The sequence below is a fragment of the Lissotriton vulgaris genome, chromosome 5 (genome assembly GCF_964263255.1).
Source record: "Lissotriton vulgaris chromosome 5, aLisVul1.2, whole genome shotgun sequence".
Classification (NCBI taxonomy): domain Eukaryota; kingdom Metazoa; phylum Chordata; class Amphibia; order Caudata; family Salamandridae; genus Lissotriton; species Lissotriton vulgaris.
Window position 1 is genome coordinate 1640351587 of NC_141693.1, and position 14270 is coordinate 1640365856.

Below are 14270 nucleotides of genomic sequence, written 5' to 3' on the forward strand. Positions count from 1 at the left end.
CCTTTGTCTCTGTCAGTTGGACCTTGTGAATTGGAAGCACCCCTTATTTTGACGACAAGTTGTGGTGAGAATTTGTTGGGATTGGATTTGTTGAAGAGATTGTATGCGACATTGCATTGTTTTCCTTCATGAGTACAGCTTACATTGGGTAAGAGGGTGATCTCTCCGATGTATTTGTCTGAAGATCGGCTTCCATTGGAATTGTGTTCTCTCCCTGATACTCTTTGGGCAACTGGTCCTAATGACGTGGGTCTTTTGGAGATTCCACCATATGTTGTGACACTGAAAGCGAATGCTAAATTGCCACGTATTGCCCAATATGGACTTTCTAGTGATGGTGAAAGAGCTCTTTTAGCGATCATTTATGATCTGATTGAGAAAAGTGTGATTGAAGAGACGAGAGGTAATGTGTGCAATAGTCCGGTTTTGCCTGTCCTGAAACGTACTGATTCTTCGCAACCGCCTGTGTATAGGTTTGTGATCGATCTTCGAGAAGTGAACAAGATTGTCGTGCCACAGTTTCCTGTTGTTCCAGACATCACTGCTTTACTGACTTTGATTCCTGCTTCAGCTACCTGGTTTTCGGTGATTGATCTGAAGAATGCTTTCTTCAGCATCCCAATTGCCGAGGAGAGTAGAGATATTTTATTTTGGTTTCTCTTTAGGAGGACGAAGTTTCCGGTTTAAGCGCGCTCCCCAAGGCTATTGTGAGAGTCCATCCATCTATAGTCAGGCTTTGAAAACACAGCTTGATATGATTGTCTTACCTGATGTTGCTGCTCTTATTCAGAATGTTGACGATTTGTTAGTGGCTGCTGATGATGCGGAGACTTGTAAAGAAGCTACTCTTTCTTTGTTGCGACATTTGGTTGACCTTCATCATAAAGTGTCACTTTCGAAGTTACAGTATTGTCGACAAGAAGTGACCTACTTAGGTCATCTCTTATCGAAGGAGGGAAGAAGGTTGACCCTAGAACGAATTCAAGCAATTGCGAAAATGAATGTGCCAACTACACAGGGAGAAGTGCGTGCTTTCTTCGTTATTACTTCGTACTGTAGGCAATGGATTCCAAACTTTTCGTTGCTTGCGAAACCTTTGTTAGCACTTACTCTTAAGGATACTCTGAATCCTCTTCCTTGGTCTGACGAATGGCAGAAAAGTTTTTCTGAATCACGTAATGCTTTGTGTTCGGCTCCTGTGTTGGGTACTCCCGACTACAGTAAGTCTTTTACACTCTATGTCCACGAGAGAGAGGGATGTGCATTGTCAGTTTTGACTCAGCAGTTTGGCGATATACAGCGTCCATGTGCGTATTTCTTGTCGACTTTGGATCCGGTAGCTAGAGCGTTGCCGAGTTGTTTGAGAGCTACAGCAGCAGCAGCTGTTTCTATTCAACAGTCTGCTGGTTTGGTAATGGATTACATGTTGATTGTGATGGTTCCACATGCAGTGGATACTTTATCAAACAGGACAAAGACACAGCACTTGACTAGTGCTCGATTTTCAGGTTACGAGTTGACGCTTTTGGCGAGTCATGTGCATATAAAGCGATGCAACACGTTGAATCCAGCTACGTTATTGCCGATTTCTGTAGAGACGGATGTTCTGGAACAGCATGATTGCTTTCTTAGGAAAGAGGAAGAAACAAAGGGTAAAATTGATTTGAAAGACACTCCTCTTGCGAAATCTGATGGTACCTTATGGGTAGATGGTTCATGTTTTAAGCTTCCGAATGGTGATACGACTGCAGCATATGCGGTTACGACTTTGCATACGATTGTTGAAGCTGCACGTATCCCCTAAAATTCAGCTCAAGCAGCAGAGTTGATTGCACTGACGAGAGCGTGTGTGTTGTCGAAAGGAAAGAGAGTGACTGTGTATACCGATAGCCAGTATGCGTTTGGTGTGGCTCATAGTTTTGGTCGTTTGTGGAAGGAACGTGGATTCCTCACGTCACATGGTACAAAAATTCAGCATGGTCAGTTGGTGAATGAACTTCTTGAGTCACTTACGTTACCGATGCAAGTTGCGATCGTGAAATGCAGTGCACATAAGAAGGTTACCGATGACGTTGGTCGTGGTAATGCGTTTACAGATGAAGTTGCGAAAGAGACGGCGAAAGATGTGATGAGTCGAATGTATGTTGCAGGTCCAGTAAGATGGGTTCCGGATAGAGGAATGTGTGAAGATACGATAGAGAGTGTGAAATCAATTCAGACTGAAGCTACGGAGAAAAAGCTTGAGTGTATGGAGAGAGAGTACGGGAAAATTGAATTCGACTGGTTGTTGGATTGAGTTGTAAGAACATCAGCGATGGTTGTTACCTGATGTGTATGTGCTTGCAGTGGTTACGATGGTGCATGGAATGGCTCACATTAGTGCGAAAGGGATTTGTAAGTTGTTGGCTCCAGTATGGCAGAATGCTGGAATTCCTAAGTGTGTGGAGAGCGTGGTCAAGAATTGTATGTCTGATGTATAATCCTGGCAAGGGAACTCCAACTCCAGCTGGTCATTTTGCGCCTCCGACGTACCCGTTCGAGGTGCTGCAATTGGATTTTATACACATGGAAAGATGTAACAACTTGAAATACGTCCTTGTGGTTGTTTGTGCCTTTTCGAGATGGGTAGAAGCATAAACCCTGAAAGATAATACTGCCTTGTCCACTGCTAAAGTCCTACTCAAGGAATTTTTCCCCAGATATGGTTTGCCAAGGATGGTGTGGAGTGATATGGAAGTGAATTTGTGGGTCAAGTCATGAAGAGAGTGTGTGAAGGTTTGGGCATCAGGAAGAAATTTCATGCTGCAAATCACCCCTAATCAGCTGGTTTAGTCAAATGCTACAATGGCACCTTGAAGCTGAAGTTAGCCAAGATTCAGGCGAGCTCTGGTCTCCAATGGCCCGATGCTTTGCCATTGGCACTTTTGTCAACTAGAACTACAGTGCATTCTCGAGTGGGCCTTAGCACCTACGAGATCGTATTTGGTCGCGTGGCAAATATATGGGGAGTGCCAAGGCCGACAAAGTTTAGCGAGATTAAACATACTGTGCTGATCGACTATTTGTATGATTTGACGGCTAAATTGCGTGTCTTACACCAACAGCTTTATGATACATTGCCACAAGCATCTGAAAATCCAGGGCACGCCATTGATCCTGGCTCGTGGATTCTGGTGCGGAATTTTCAGCGGACAAAGAACGATCAGCCCCGCTGGACCGGACCCTTTCAGGTCTTGTTATCAACGCGTACCACAGTGAGAGTTCACGGCAAGAAGAACTGGATCCACGGCGTACATTGTAAGAGGGTTTCTTTGCCTCTGCCGTACTGCCAGTGGGTCCAGGAAGGTGATGGTGATTCAGAGACTGAGACTGTGCCACGTTTCATTCCATTCAGTGAGGCGCGTTTGGTTGGGACAAGCTCTGAGCGTGCAGACAACAATATTTTGCAGGAAGCTGTGTCCCCTTCTTTGAGACTAGACACTACTGAGCCTGAGTTGTTGTTTCGTGATCAGATATTGCCTGGTAAAGTCCGCTATAATTTACGACCAAGAGTCGATGGACTAATAAAGTAATTCCTTTTTGCTTTTGAAACTACACTCTCTCATCCGAAAAGCTGTTTTGATCTATTTTTCTTTTTCGAACCGCCATCCGGGTTCAGCTGTAGGGTCGCAGTATAAAGCCTTAGAGTGTACAGCCGGTAGACAGAAGGTTGACGATTCTGGTTTGTTCTAGGGCGTTCCCTGGGACATTCAGACGTACATCTAAGCCGAAGAGAACCAACTGCCGCAAACAGCACGGTTAGAGGATGGAGTTTTTTGAGATCGAGAGAGTTGTTGAAGAAATGAACTTTAAGGGAAAAATGTGTAAACTGATGAGTAGCAAATGCTTTTTGATAATGTGTCTTTTAATGCTACTTAGCATAACAATGTTTTTGGTGGGATATGTTGTTTTCTATTTCAAAGTGACGTTTGCACCCACTACACAACCTATGCCTTTTCCTACTATTTCTTCGCATTCTTTTTATCCTTTGCCTGAACATGAATCTATTAGAAGATTAGATTTTGTTAATAATTCCTTTGTTCAACTTGTGCATCAGCATCAGTTAGTAGTAAACACCACTAATTGTTGGGTGTGTGGGCTTATGCCTCATACTACGGATAAAGGTATCCCTTATTTGGTCCTGCCATTTAGTTATAATGGATCTGTGTGGGCGTATAGGACGATGTTCATCTATGCCCATGAAGTTTATCCCCTGCGTTCTATGAAAGATAATCCGAGTAATAGTGCTCTGTGAAGGGAATAGTGGATATGATTAGAGGAATTAATTCCTATGAGACTATTCCTAGAGATGAGACACAAGCATATATCGGATGGAACGTGACTGGATATGGTGTTAGTCTGAGTGAAAAGCAGCGAAGGAAAGGGTCATCCCCAATTTGGATCGTAACCCATCGTGGTCATTTTTGTCTGCAAGGTAATGGCAAGAATCCGAGAGCTCAGTTAGGGAAGAGTGTTTGCACTGAGACGTAAGTTTTTGCGTCCCAGACTTCCCCATCATTTTTAGCAGCTAAGGGTACGTATTTTGTCTGCTATGATCGAGCATATACATGGTTGCCCCCTGATTTTTCAGGAACATGTTATGTTTCGTTTTTGTTGCCCCCTACGTATACTGCAGCGGCAGATTATCACAGAACGAAAATTGCTAGAAGTGTCTTCAGTAAGGAAGATACTGAAGGACAAGAATTGGGAGATTTTCTTAAGGGATTCCTGCCGTTTTGGGGACTTATGGTAAACAGTAGGAACATACGGCAATTGACGAGAGTGGTTGAGTCCACCGTAGTTGAGACTGCGGGTGCCCTTAGTAGCTTGACTGCTGAGCTCCAATTGGATCATCTTATGACGTTGCAGAATAGAGTTGCGTTAGATGTCATACTTGCAGATAGAGGAGGGGTATGTAAATTGATTCAATCAAGCTGCTGCATTTTCATTCCAGACAATGTTCCGACAGTGTACCAGGCCATTTCCAAGCTACATAAGATCTCCGAGTCTGTACACGTGGACGAAGGAGATTGATCGTTGATGGGATGGTTTTGGGAATTGTTATCCACTTGGGGATGGAAGATTCTGATGATCATTGGGATGGCTTTAGCTATTCTTTTCCTGTTCTGTCTTTGTGTACAGTGTGCTCCTGCTATGTGTGGCCTCTGTGCTACTTCGTGTGCAAGGAGACCTGTCTCGAGAGAGTTACTAAGTAATAGGATTATGCTCCAGCAACATCTTGATGATCTGATGAATATAGACCTGGATTCAGATTTACGTGAGTTTAGGTTATTGCCTATGTAAGGGCAAAAGGAGGGTCAGAGGTTCCGTGAATTCTGAACCCGTTTCATAAAGGTCATGGTTTTGTTACGAATTTGATAGTAGCGAAACGTAACTAGTCAGTGCGGCATGTACGAGTGATTTCACCATGCTAGACCGTTGGATTCACTATGTATTTATGGAATCCGTTCTGAACCCTCGGGTTCCATTTTGTGTACGGCAGCCATTTTGTGGTTGCCCTCACATAGGCCGATGACAACGGCCGAACGAGTCTTTAGTACACGTACACTTTAGCTGACTCCTAGGTGACCTGAGCGAACTGACCCCGTTACCTGAAGCTAACCTTGCTAAGCGAATTCCTTGTCCGGTAGTTGATCGAGATTAGGATCAAAGAACAGGACATTGTTGAGTTTATTACACACGCACACACCCTTTATCTTGCTTCTCATCTGTTTCTTTTCCTTCTTTTATGGTCTGTTTATGGTATGGGTTGTGGTCCTTTATTATGGGTCTGTCCGGCCTGTCCGAGCAAGAATGTTGTGCTTTCCCGTGTAATTGATGGTGGGATGGACAACTGAAGAGTGGGTTTGTCGTCATGCGATGCCTTTTGTAATGCTATCTTTCATTGGACAATTTGTAAATAATGGGTGTTTGTCAGGAATGTGATTTTTAGCATAAAAGACGATGTCTCGCAATACAAAAATTGAGCAGTCTCTAGCGAACCTACTTGTGTCGTACTTCGTAGACTTCTGTTCCTGGTTGCAGCCAGTATATTTGATCTTTGACACCACCGAGAAGTATCCTGTGTCTCTGTATTCTAAGACAGGTGAACTCGAAGACTTTGGGCGTGCCCCTGGCGCCGCTGGGTTCTAAAACCTGGTTCTTCAAAATCCAGAGAGAAAATGACTCTCTGTAAAGGATTTCTCTTCCCCTACAACACTCACCTGGCATGATGTCATGCCGTAACTTCTCCACTAGTGAGAAGTGAGCAGAGTGAGCATGTGCACATCAATGTGCCTGGTGTCACTGCAGACCGAAAAAAAAACGGACCGTCTGTGCCAGGGCATAAGCCGACCCCGATACAGACCAGTTTCGAGGCCCCCTTCAAAAAACTGCTGGTGCTCAGACCCGGTGAGCTCCGGCCCACTTCAAGCCCTGGCTGCAGAGCTGCGAAGAAAGAGGGGGTCCAAACAGAGAAGAAGGGCTGTTTAGGATATGGTGTTGTGAACAAGATAAAAGGACTAATGAACTGTTCTTTTATCCATCTGTTCTTGGGAAATGTAGTTTATAAAAGTGTAAAATAACTGCTGTTTGTGGTAACTGAATTAAAGCAATCAAGATATAAAGCATAATCCTCACCTCAGGCCCTGACATAGAATTAATGTATTAATAGTCAGATGAATAGATTCAACTTCTTTTATAGCTGTTAACCAGTAGATAGTAGAAAATGAAGCAATATAATGTATTGACTTTAAAATGATTTTTTTTTTAAAATCTGGCAAGATAAGTTTGTAAATAATGCTTTTGGCTGATACGTGATATGATTTTTAAGTATGTATGTATGTATGTATGTATGTGTGTTCTTATATAGCGCTCGACTTACCCTAGGGCATCTTGGCGCTTGCATTGGGAACCCGTCCTGGCTTTTCCCTGTGAGATAACCCGTACTGGGCATCCCCAAGGTGAAAGCCAGGCAACCCGCTGCGGGGTGGGGCCGTTGTAGAGATTAAGCAAGCTTAATGCCCAGAGTTGCAGAATGTGAACCCGTGATTAGAGTGGGCACCAAAGCGAGAATTATCGAGTCCGTGGACAATTGGGCTCAAGACCCTGCCGCGTCAGGAATTGAACCCTGGTCCTCTAACCAGTGAGCCACACTTCTCGACAAGTGACAAGCTCAGATTCAATTTAGCCTTTCATACTTCTGTGGTTGATGAAATTGATGCCATAAAATTGTGTCACAGTGATACTATGCTCAATGAAGACATGAAGTGTTCTATACTAAGAAATTACTATGTTTTAAAAGTGCAGCACTTTTTGCTTCAAAAAGCACAATTGAAGAAAGTGGATAATGGAGATTGCTGTGGTGTAAGCCAATCTGGTGATTGGGACAACCTAATCCAGTAACATGTTGCCTTTTTATAAGAAAATAGTGGAGAATCACAAATTGGTCTTCAGTAAAAACACATCCACTGTAAATAACTACTTGTTCCTTTTCTCGTTCACCCTTCAGGCAACTTTGCTTAAAACAGCACGCTATTTTAGAATTTAAGCTGATGATAAAATGCCTCTATTGGCTTGCACTCTGAGAGCTAGTAGAGGTTATTTTTGTGAAGGTTAATGTCTTATAATTTAGCCCCAAAGCGCTAACATATCTTGATATAGAGATCTGGGAGCACCACTAGAATCTGAAAACCTCTCTCTTCGAGTCTCTGTATGACCAGTGCCACGGCTCCTTTAAAAAAGAGAGATAAGGCATGTCGGCTACTAGCTGTTCGTGATGTCATCGCTGACTCATGGGCGTTAGTCACGAAGCCACAGAAAATTCCAGATGTGTTTGCATCCTACTTTAGGGCCAGGGATCAGTGCAAATGGACCTCTTCTTGGATGGTATTTTCTTATTGTGCCTCTCAGAGAAAAGTAGGCAACTGTTTCAAGTGTGATCACTGAAAAGGAGAGTGAGCTGTCCATTTCCAATCTATCCTATCATAAAGCCCCAGGCAAAGATGGCTTCCTAGCAGAGTCTCACAAATTGACTAAGTCCGAGGTGGTGGATCTTCTCTATGACCGCACAGGCTTCTTGGGTTTAGTTTCCAACAGGGGGCTGATTTCACTCCTTCCCAAACCAGGAAAAGACCCTCTTCTTCACAGCAGTTATTGCCCCATTTCCCTGCTCACTGGAGATATCAAGATCCTGACAAGTATTCTAGCTACCCACCTCAAGCTGGTCCTCCCTTCTCTTTTTTACCATTCGCAAGTAGGGTTTGTTCCAAGCCGATCATCTCGTAATCATCTTCACATGTTAGCTCATACAGTCTGGCTAGCAATGGATCTTTCCTACGCCAATCAGAACAGATCACACGTATCCCCACGCCCAGAGGTCCTTCAACATGTATTTATATGCAGATGTAATTTTACTTACTATAACAGCCTTACCTTCCTCTAATCCCACGGTGCTAGAGATCATTGATGCCTTTATGGCAATATCCGGCTACAATAAGGAACTGGGGAAAGAGTGAGTCCTTGCCACATTTTGCGAACCAACACATGTGCCGCCTTCACTAGTTATCTATTCCAGTGGTTGAAATCCCACCTAAGGTCTTGGGCATCCTAGTTTACAGAGGCCTGAAACACATGGTGGCAGATATCCTGGACCCACTTATGGAGCAAATGCGATTGAACTTCGTGACCTGGTCCCACCAGAATCTCTCTCTCTGGGGACGGACTCAAGCAGTGTAAATGGTTACCCTCCCACGAATCACATATGTGTTGGGCATGCTTCCCCAACTAATACCCCTCTCAACCCTCCGTCAGATAGACAAAACCATTAAGGCCTTTATCTGGGATACAGCAAGACCTCACCTGGCAATCTGGAAGCTTATCGCCCAAGGATCAGCAGGAGGAATGGACCTGCCCTCTGTGGAGCATTATTGTGTAGACTAAGCATGGGCGGAAAATCCGTTTCGCTCGCGGATTTTGCGGATTTTCGGTAAATTCGCAATCCGCGAGATTCGCGAATCTCCCGCAAAATCCGCAAATCCGCGAGCAGCGGATTTTGCTCGCACTGCTCGCACTGTTCGCGTGAGTTCGCGGCTTCCCAGTACAACTTCGCGCCCCGCAAATAAGTGCAAAATTGCAGAAATACGATCTTAGCAAAACTGAAACTACTTACCAGGTTCAAAAGTTCAGGCTCATCATTAGTAGCCATTTCCTGTAGTGCTTCCTGAGGGGCCCCTCCAGAGTTCAGTTGCCAGTTGCAACTATTATGTGACCCTGCTCTGAACCTCAGAATAGTTACACATATGCCACAAAGGTCCTGAATTACAGCTAAGGGAGACAAGCAGGAGCCAGGCTGGAAGTTCAAATCCATTAATCAGCCCCTAATTCATTATTGTCAGTTGGGGCAGGGCAGGTGTTGTAACTAATTTTGCAACAATGAAAGCACTTAGCAAGTGCAAAAGATCACTAATCAGGAAGCACTAAGGAAGCAGGTGCCAGCTAAAAAAATATTCTGTGACACATTAATCAGCCCCAAATTAATTCAGGTCACTTGAGGCAGGGAAGGTGTGCTTGCGTTGCCACAATAATGTACACTGACTGGACAACCAGAGGGTGCTGTGATGAAACAGAGGTTGGCATGGGTGGGCCAGAGGGTGGCATGAGTAGTCAGAGAGTGGCAGTGGTGACAGAGAGTGGCAGTGATGAAGAAGAGTGTCCCAAACAGGCTGGACACGTAGAAACAACAAGTTCGCGAAACTTGCGACCCGACAGGTAAGTTCGCAATTTGCGAAAGTGTACAAAACCCTCGCAAACTGGCAGAAACCCGCGCAAACACAAAAAAAAAAATCCGCAAATTCGCGAGAATTCGCGGATTTTGCGGATTGCGAGTTCGCAAATCCGCAAAATTCGCGAACGCGAGATTCGCAAAATTCGCCCATGCTTAGTGTAGACTTTGGGTCCAAGACTCCCCATTGTGGGTCTCAAACCAATGCAGATCCAAGAGGCCTCGTTGGGACTACAGGTCCTCTATCAACACGTCCCTGCCACTGGATTCCACAACCCTACTCTGAAAGCTGTATATGCCACCTGAATATGGGTTCACAAGCTCTATTCGGTTGATGCGCATCTCCATGACAAGGCTCCCCTCTGGAACAATACAGGTATTCACATGGGGGAGGGCATCTTTGACTGGGGCCCCTGGCGTAGAGCTGAGATTCTAACCCTCACACAACTGATTTCTGGCAGGGAACTCAAGCCCCTTGAGATGCTACAGGACGAAGTGGCCTGCTACATACTCAACAATGGCGCTACACACAATTACATCATTGCCTGCTGAGGAAACTGGGTCCTCGACTCTGGACCATCCCCTGTTCCCTGGTGCTCTCTTACCTTAATGCTTTGGGTCAGTTTTAAGGTGTGATGTCCAGGATCTACAATTTTCTTATTTGCCACCTCTACTCCCATCAGCAATTGCCTAGCCTCAGGATGACATGGCAGGCTTGCCTACATGTAGAATATGATGAAGAGGACTGGGTTGAACCTTTGGAAGCATGGAGGAAGTTCAGTCTATTTAAAATTCTTCATGACTGGCACTTCACCCTGGCACAGCTTCAGGTTGCCAGGTTGCTCCTTCACTCTGCCTGCTGGTTTTGTGATCACGCACTCTGTGATATAGTTCATATATTACTGGATTATCCTGCTGTTCATCCCTTCTGGCAGCATTGGGGTCTATGCTCCATGAATCCAATTATTTGCCTGTCGCCACTTTCAGACCCCCTAATTCTCCCCCATGACGTATCAGACCTTTCAAGCTGATCCGACATGCCGTCACTGCCCTTGCTGCTGCCAAGATCTGCACTCTATGACGTTGGCGTTCTCCACAACTGCCATCACATGTAAAAGACTGGGTCCTATGAAAAGGCCATTTACAACTTAATGGACAAAGCAGATATTTTTCTTCTCAAGTGGTCTCCGTTTCTACAGGATGCCCTTCCTTCCAATTCTCCATGACTCTTAATTCTGTTTCATTATTGTCACTGCATGATTAATTTCCCTGCCCCCTCTGCCCCCCTCTACCAAAGCCCACATGTCACACTGGCCGCTCAGCGGACGTGCGAAGACCACAGATGTTATGTGAGTGAATGACTAGCTGCAATACTGCTTCAAACTCTCGAGCTTTCTAGCGCGATTAGGGGCTACCAGGTTTCTTGCTTAGCGGTGTGTTGCGGTCTTTTAATTTTGTGGTGCTATATTTTAAATCAGTTTACCATTTTAATTCAGTTTTGGCGCGGAGCATAAGTCTAGGTCCTTCTACTTCTACTCAGCCGCCCCTGCCCGTTTATTTCTTATCCTGTGGGCATCAAATCTGAGCTGCTACTTTCATCTGCTCAGCTTGCCCTTTCAGCCTTCACTTCTGACACTTACTTCTGTCTTCCGGGTACAGCTTCCCCCCATTGCCGGTGCCTCTTCGACACAGCCTGATCCTACGCCGGGTTTTCCCGTTCGAGCGGAGGGCTTGTGCTGAAACGAGTCACCTGACCTTTCTCCACCTGATCCTGGGGGGCGGAGCCTTACCTGAGGCGTCACGGTTTTGGACTACAAAGCCCACATGTCACACTGGATGCGCAGCGGACGCACGCAGCGGGCACGCTGAAGGCGCTCCGAAGGTGCGCCAAAGGCAAGCCCTTCTGCGCCCGTCCGCGGCAGACCGGGGAATGGGGCATGTGATGCTGCCCAGACTTTTGACTATTCCTTTTCTGAGCTAATGATGTTCCAAGGCGATTAGTCCATCTCCAATCACACACAGGCCAAGCTCATCGCACTGGGATTATTTACTAGTTCTGGCCCCTCTATCCTAGTTCTCCCACCTGAGGAGGTTACTGTCCCTCTTGACAATGAGACCTTACCAACAGTCCCTCCCCCAGCCTGCCCTCCCGTGGCTTTTTTGGCTTTTTTGCTCAACACTCGATCATTAGCTAAACATCAGTTAGAGACATTTAGCTATCTTGATCAAGTCCAGCCGGACTGTCTATTTCTCACCGAAACTTGGCTCACTCCTCCATCTTCCCCTGACATCCTAGTGGCCATTCCTGACAATTACTATGTTTTGCATTCAGATAGTACTTTTGGTAAGAATGGGAGCGGGGTAGCTGTCATCATTCACTCAAGATGGTCTTTCACCCTACTGGCCTCTCCGGTGATTCCGGCAGTAGACTACTTGGTTATGAAGACTCTGTCGGTCTCTCCACCGTGGGTCTGTGTCTTGTTTTACGGCCCCCCCCCAGTCTATGCCCACTTTTTCTATCTTGATAGGGGAGATTCTTGCTAACCTGACACTGAACAATGCACGTATAATGATTTTAGGTGATTTTAACTATGGGCCTGGCGACCCCTTGGAGGATTCCTACTCCAAGGAATTCTCTGATTTACTTAGCCATTTGAATCTGACACAACTGGTTGAGTCACCCACACATAAGTCTGGTCATATTCTGGATCAAATTTGGTCAGCTAATTTAGACATTTCTTTACTTTCGGTTCTTCCTTGTTTGTGGTTCGACCATTTTTTGGTCTCTTTTGCTCTATCAATAAAACCTATGGTGAGCACCCCTCTACCTACGAACGTTAAAGTGAGGAATTGAGGGCGAGTTGACATTAATTCCTTGTGTGCTTCGCTCCGCTTCTCTAGTCTGTTTAAAGGAGCCTACTCAGGATCAGATTCATCTCTCCATGATCAGGCCCTAGCTATTAACACCTGGCTTACCTCATCTTGTGATGATTTGGTCCCTTGGAGATCAATTCGATGTTGGCGTCCACATGATGCGCAAAGATGGTTCTCTCCCTCCCTGCAAACTAAGAAACTTCGGCTTAGACGGGCAGAGTGCAAGTGGCGCCGATGCTACGATCCATCTGATAAAATTATCTATTCTGCTATTCTCAGGGAATATAAAAATGACATCTCGCCGCAAAAACACAATACTTTTCTGCACTGATTCTATCCTCTCCTAATAAATCTAAGGAGATCTTCTCTATTCTTAATAGTCTGTCCAAACTCGACCGAGTGACTGCTAAACCGCTCCCGTCCCAGGACTTGTGTGACTCTCTTCAAGATAATTTTTTCACTAAAATTTCCACAATTAAACTCCATATATCTCTTTCTTCCCCCTCTTTTGATCCTCCTTTGCCTCCTCCTTGTACTTATTCTTTCTTGCACTTCCCCCCATTTCGAAGGAGAACTTTCTCAGTTTGGTAAATGCCACGAAATCTGGCTCCCCCACTGACAGTTGTCCGTCACACATCCTTCGGGAGATCTTCCCACTTTGCTCTGATCTACCTCTGGCCCTCCTCAATGAATCTTTGGCCTTCGGTGTCGTCCCTAATCTCTTCAAGTCAGCTAAGATCATTCCTTTCTTGAAGAAGGCTGGGGCTGACCCTACTATCCCCTCTAACTTCCGCCCCATCTCCTTGCTTCCATTTTTGGGCAAGGTGTTGGAGAGACAAAATACCCATTGTCTGAGTTCTTTCTTTGAGGACTCCAATTACTTGGATCCCTATCAGGCCGGCTTCCGCCCCTCCCACTCTATAGAATCAGTTATCCTCTGGGTCTTGAATGACCTGAGAGTGAGGGCTGATCATGGATCCGCACAGGCCCTAATATTGCTAGATCTATCGGCCGCTTTTGACACGGTCCACCATCTCCTTTTGGTCAACCGTGTCAGATGTGCTGGTATCTCGAATGTGGCCTTGAGTTGGGTCTCCTCCTTCTTGGAGAACCGCCAACAGGCGGTTCAGCTCTCTTCCTTTTCCTCTACTCCCTGAGCAGTAACCTGTGGGGTTCCCCAAGGATCTGCCCTTTCCCCCCTTTTATTCAACCTTTATATTTTTCCTTTGCTTTTTGCTCTGCATCTTTGAGAGGTCACAGTGTTTAATTACGCTGATGACCTTCAACTTATATTTTCTCTTTCTTCTTTCCCTGACTCTGTAGCCCTTTACCAGAATACTATGATTTTTATCGAGGATTGGATGAGCATGAACCATCTGAAGTTAAATCCTGACAAAACGGAGTTAGTCCTGATTGGAGGCTCACCCAATCCCTGATGTTCTAACTTCTGGCCTTCCTGTCTCGGACCAGCCCCTTCTGCGGCTAGATCCGTGAAAAGTTTGGGCATTAAAATCAGTGCTGATCTTTCCATGCATACCCAAATAAGCATGATTGTTTCCTCCTGTTTCTTATGTCT